Source organism: Vidua chalybeata, chromosome 4 (genome assembly GCF_026979565.1).
Source record: "Vidua chalybeata isolate OUT-0048 chromosome 4, bVidCha1 merged haplotype, whole genome shotgun sequence".
Classification (NCBI taxonomy): domain Eukaryota; kingdom Metazoa; phylum Chordata; class Aves; order Passeriformes; family Viduidae; genus Vidua; species Vidua chalybeata.
Window position 1 is genome coordinate 69,295,830 of NC_071533.1, and position 6,000 is coordinate 69,301,829.

Here is a 6,000-nt window from a genome sequence, read left to right on the forward strand (position 1 = left end):
GGAAACCATGGGAAAACTGAGATGTAGAGCTCTTATCCAGAAACCTGATACAAAATTCATTTACAGCTGGAGAGTGCTGAGCCTGCCCAACCAAAGCCTTGATACAACAGGGTTATCACTCCGGGATATATTTAGATGTATGATGGATTCCTCTACGACAGTAAGAAGCTACAATGCAATAACTTAAAATCAGAATAGAATCATGAAATGGTTGGGGTTGGAAGGGACATCAAAGACCACTTTGTTCCACCCCCCTGCCATGGGCAGGGACACCTTCCACTAGCTCAGGTTCCTCCAAGCCCCATTGTCCAGCCTGGCCTTGGGCACTTCCAGGGATCCAGGGGCAGCCACAGCTTCTCTGGGCACCCTGTGCCAGGGCTCAGCACCCTCACAGGGATGAATTTCTCTGCATTTCTAACCTACATTTCCCTTCTTTCAGTTTGAACTCATCGCTCGTTGTGCTGTCACTGCAGTTCCTGATGAAGAATCCCACTTTGGATTTCCTGCAGCCCCTTCAGATACTGGGAGGTGCTGTGAGGTCTCCACACAACCTTCTCCTCTCCAGACTGCACAGCCCCAACTTTCCCAGCCTGTCTCCATGGGGAAGATGCTCTGGTCCCCTTAGCAACTTCTTTGCCCTCCTCTGGACTTGCTCCAACAATTCCATGTCCTTCTTATATTGGGAGCACCAGAACTTACAATGGTGTTAACTGAGTTATCAACCACTGTTTTAATACCAAAAAAAAAAAAAAAAAAAAAAAAAAAAAAAAGTGGTTTCTGGTCTTTGTTGTCACTTCAACCTTTTTTTACATTAGTCTTTTAAAAATCCTGTCTTTTTTACTTTCCAACACTGCTCAGGGCAGGCTGGACTCAGCAGCAGTTTGCTCCCAGTCAGGTTCAGGTGTTGTTGATCCAGCTGGAGGATCTCACCCACCAGTACTGGAGCTCCAGAGAGGAACGAGAGCCTCAGCTGCCCCTGCCCCCTGCAGCAGCCTGCTGGCTTGGAAAGCTGCACCTTGGCAATGTTTTTAGAGCACTTAATCCTAACAAATGTAACAAATGTAGTGTTTACACAAAATCAACAAGTTTATCTTAGTCAGGAGTAGCTCTCACCCTCCTACTAAATACACAACTTTCTCTCTCTAACTTTCATCTTCCCATTCTGGTCTTTTATATCTCCTCCTTGCATCTTACCTAAAGCAGCTCTAAGGGAACAATTCCTACAGACCTGAGCCACAAAAGCTCCCATCAAGTTATGTCCTAAGCAGGCCACTCTAATGACTAACAGCTTAGTGCTGCTACTCTTCATTTCTGCACATTGCCCTTCTCATTTCCAGCTGCATATTGTATTATTTATTTACTTCTGCTTCCCTGTGAGTGAGGCACAGGTGCCCAGAGAAGCTGAGGCTGCTCCTGAATCCCTGGAAGTGTCCAAGGCCAGGTTGGACATTGGTGCTTGGAGCAGCTGGGATAGTGAAGGTGTCACTGCCCATGACAGTGGATGATTTAAAGGTCTCTTTCAACCCAAACCATTCTGTGATTTTATGATTATTTCTGTATAGCTGCCCTTCATCTTTCCATGACCATTTGATATTGTATCTAAATTCAAAGTATTCCTTTGCTTTATACACCTATGAACAAACTGTGGAGCAAGCGAATAAAGAGTTCAGCTTTGTTTAGCCAAGCCTTTTAATACGCTGTATTAAAAGCAAAGCCTACTCACCTAAAATGTAATAAAATGTCTTTCTGTTGCTCTAGACAGAAAAAAAAATAATCTTATGCTGGTGTGTCAGACAGCATGTAATACCTGCAAGGCATTGTCATAACTACTACAATTTGGCCACAAAACAGATTTCAATAAATACTGTGGTTAGAATTCATATGTAACAAGAAGAAAAGTGTTAAGGGATAAAAAATTCATACTTTTTGAAACAGTAGGTGTAAAAAACTAATAGGTGAGGATGAAGACATTTCTTGGCAGCAGGAAAAAAAGCAGGGGGGAACTGCAGGAACAAAAGAAATCTCAGCTGTCACACAGGTGTGGTGCTATACAGGGACTCTGAGCTACACCAATAGTGCAAAAGGGCAGATACATTCAAAAAGTAATTCTGCATGTGCAAAGAAGTTGATGATTCCCTGGTACCTCATGAGAATATTATTTTTCCATCTCATTGCAAATACAATGTTAAAACAGTGTTACTTTGAAGTAAATATTTTTGGTAAGCCGGACCAAAGATCACCATGGAGAAGCACTCTCAAAAGTGTCCAAGGAGCTCTCTGTCCTACCAGCATGGATTTTTAGGAATTCTGAAAATCCTGGGTTAATTCCAGGAGTCTGAATGAACATTAAGTTATAAACATGCTGTGGTTGTAACCATAGCAAGGTAAGAACAATGGCAGTTCTAAGAGAAATTATAGGGGACTCAACTGATACCTCAGAGCTCTGTAAGAAGTAATAGGAAGTAAAATAATGAAAGCTGACTTTCTAAAATGATTGTGGTTTAATTCTTTGATATGACTGATACTTCCAGTTGGCAGAAATATCTGTCTGCCTGTATAAACTTCTCTGGCACTTGGTGCAGTGTTCTGTGAGAGCCTGACAACCAAACAGAACCAATTAAACTGGTGAAGAACTGGTTCAGTGACATCTCAAAAAGAAAAAAGAGCAGCTTTTGAGAAGAACTCATCACAACATAAGTCAGATTAACATGGAGCTCTCCAAAGGCGGAGCCACTACCACGGAACACCTTTTCAATTATTTTTAAGTCTACACCATAAATCATGACATAATTTGCACAAGTATAAATTGATAGAATGCTACATAACTGAGATAAATCAGTTCCAAAAAGCCATCAGGAGTGTTGGGTATAATCAATCAACGTTAGAAACAAAATGTTATTTAGAAAAGCCACGTACAAAGTTATAAAGCTGCAAGCAGGAAAACACATGCCAGTCTAGGGAATGATGAACTCTTGTGGAAAGAAATAGTCCTGCAAAGGGTTTGCCACAGTGAGAGTACCCAGAGAAAAGGAGATCAAAATGCAGGGCTGCAAATGAAGGTTTAATATGTAAATGTGATGCAGCAGCAGGAGAGTAACACCAGAGAGGTAATATTTAAACACACCAAACACTCCTGAGACAAGGCTCTGGTGTGCTGCATCCAGCTCACGTTTTCATTAAAATGCTGAAAAAGTGGATTCGGAAAAAACAATCCCCAGAAACTGAGTTATGAGGAAAACACATGCAGTGACAAATTTAAAGAATTTCAGTTCACTTGGTTTTTCAAGTAGAAAAGAGAGGGCATACTGGGTTACAGCAGATAAATACTTCCATGGTAAGAAAATACTCTGAGTTCTTTAGCATAGTGGAGAAAGGCACATCATTAACCAGTGACTAGAAGCTGAAGCCAAATAACTTAATAAACAGCAGATTCTCTACCTCTTACTGTCTTCCGATCAAAATTCCAATTTCTCTGGAAAACATGTTTCAGCCAAATGCACATTATTGCATTCAAGAGTAACTGGATGAAATCCAACTGACTACAACAGTCAGGGGTCAGAGCAGGAGATCTAATTGCTCCCTTTGGCTTTCAAGCCTCAGTCTACAAATACTCCTGGTTTTCAGTGCTTCAAAGGCATTTCAGTAGTACCATGCATGCTCAACATGAATATTAAAAGAGCTCTCAGAAAATCTGCATGAATTACAGTTGTATTTCCATGTAAGGGCTCGAGTGACACTGAAGCTTTCCTGTTGAGGCTTCTGTCACCAGCAGAGCCCATTAATGGAATTACAGCTACCTTGTACCCAGCTGAGGTGGTATTTCTGTAAACAAGCATTTACACAATTGAGTGCAGAACTTCACCCTTCACATCAGTACTTTTTCTCCTCCAGAAAGAATCCTGTTTGACCTGGAGTATGAAAAGGCTGATACAATGCATTGTATCAACCACAGGCACTACAGGTAAGAAATGAAAACCAGCAGCACTGTAATAGCCACAAAGCCAGGAAAATCTGGAGTTCTCATCAGCAGCATCGTTTGAGCCTGCCCCTGTTTATGCTCCTCATCTACCTGGCACTCCAAAACACACACAGCACTCATGGCAGTCTGGACAAGTCCAGCATTTTTCAGGAATACATGCCAAGGTAACGTACAACATACACGTTAAATATCCCGGCTCACAGAGTTGCGCTGTAGCATCGGCTGCTGTGGCATCTGTGGATTTCTAAAACAACAGAGGATTGAAATGTTTCTATCCTGGTGAAGAATGAACAAACTTCAAATTCAGCAAGCAGAAGTTTGAAAAGGCGAAGCACTCTTGCAATCAAATCAGTGCTCCACAGGAGAGAGACACAACCACCAACTGACAGAGCATCACCTTAAAAAGAACCCAGGCATCACACGCAACCAGCGAGACACGAGGGAGGGCATTCACCCCCCAACCTCCAGAGAAGGAAGCGCCTGCCACCTCACGCTACACCCCGCTGTAAATATGTATAAAAGTTTCTTTCCCGAAGCCCTGGCACTCAGATGTCCCGCCGAGCATCCCCAACGCCACCTCCCAGATGGGCACGGCAGCCAGGCAAGCCTGGCAGCTCCCCAACACCACCACCGTGGCCGAGCAAAACTTCTCCCAGTCCAAGGAGCCCCACAAGGAGACACTTTGGCTGCCGTGGATTTCCAGCCAGCATCCATCCCCACATCCTCGCCATCCCCGGCGCTCCACGCAAAGACAAAGCCACGCTTTAAACTTTCGCTCCTCGCCACCGGAGCAGATCCTCTGCTGGGAGCTGGCACCTCTCGGGCTGGGCGCTGGCTGGGATGTGCAGCGGGTGCTTGGGAAGGTCTCAGACCCTGGCAGAGGCCTAGAGGGAAGGGATGGAGGAGGTGCCCGCAGCCCCCTCCCCAGCGCCCAGCCCCGCTCCCCGCGACCCTTCCCCGCCGGCTCCCGGCTCACACAATCGGAGCAGCAGCGACCGCAAATCACAGGGGCGCACAGGGCGATGGATAAACGGGAGGAAGGAGCCTCTAACGCCTGAAGAAAGGAAAATAATTTCAAACAATACCCCCTTTAAAAAAAAAAAATACTTAAGATAATACGGAGCCAGCCTTCACCTCGAAGTGATGGCGGGTAAATAGATGAATAAGTGAAACAACACACCTTTGACCCTCTCTTTTCTTCCCTAAAAATAATCCCCCTCTTCCCATAATACACACACCACAAAATGACCATTAATTCAAATCCATTCTGTACAGGAGGGGGGATTATCTCTGTGACCGACTCTGTCTCTTTCTCTCTCCTGGTCTTTCACTGCGCGAGAATTGAAATTGCATTAAAAAAAAAAAAAAAAAAAAAAAAAAAAAGGAAAACCGGAGGGGGGGGGTGGGGGGAAGGCAAGATTATTATATCTGGAGGGTGCGAAATGTGGGCACGGGGAGAGGGAGCCTGGGGGATGGGGAGGAGTGGAGAAAGGTGGCTAAGGAGAGAAGAAAGGAAAGGAGGACCAGGAAGCGCAGGGAAGGATGAGGAGAAGGCGAAATAAAGGGGAAGGAGGATAAGGAAAGAAGGATTAAAGGAAGGAGGTCGGGAGGAAGGATGAAAGGGAGGAAGGGATGAGAGGAAGAAAGGAGGATGCTTTGCCCTGGCCTCACCTCAGCTCGGTGGGTGGGGGTGGGAGAATCTCTCGCCGCCGCCGCCGCCTCCTCCTCCGCCACCTCCTCCTCCTCGCCAGCAGCGCCGGTCACTGACGGGCCGGCTGTGCAGCGCGGCTCCCTCGCCCGGTCCCCGCCTCCCCGCTCGCCTCGCTCCCTCCTCCCGCCGCCGGCCCGAGCCGCGCTCGCTGGGCTCTGAGCGGAGCCGGGCGCTGCCGCCGCGGCCGCCCCGCCACAGCCACGGGGGGAGGAGGCGGCAGCGCGCCTGCGCCGCCGGGCGCTGCCGACGAGGGAGGGAGGGATGGACCCGCCGCTTTCCCGGCTCCGAGGCCGGCCGTGAGTATGGAGCG

General features: G+C 46.7%; 1 protein-coding gene across 13 annotated transcripts in view; it reads right to left on the reverse strand.

Annotated features, from left to right (window-relative positions):
• Positions 1–5,683, reverse strand: part of CTNNA2 (catenin alpha 2) — a 459,487-nt gene extending 453,804 nt beyond the window's left edge. For all 13 annotated transcript variants that reach the window (XR_008430399.1, XR_008430402.1, XR_008430400.1 and 10 more), the window contains exon 1: positions 5,651–5,683. The gene's annotated coding sequence lies outside the window, so the exon portion shown is untranslated. The remainder of the gene's footprint in view (positions 1–5,650) is intronic.
• Between the last annotated feature and the right edge of the window lie 317 nt (positions 5,684–6,000).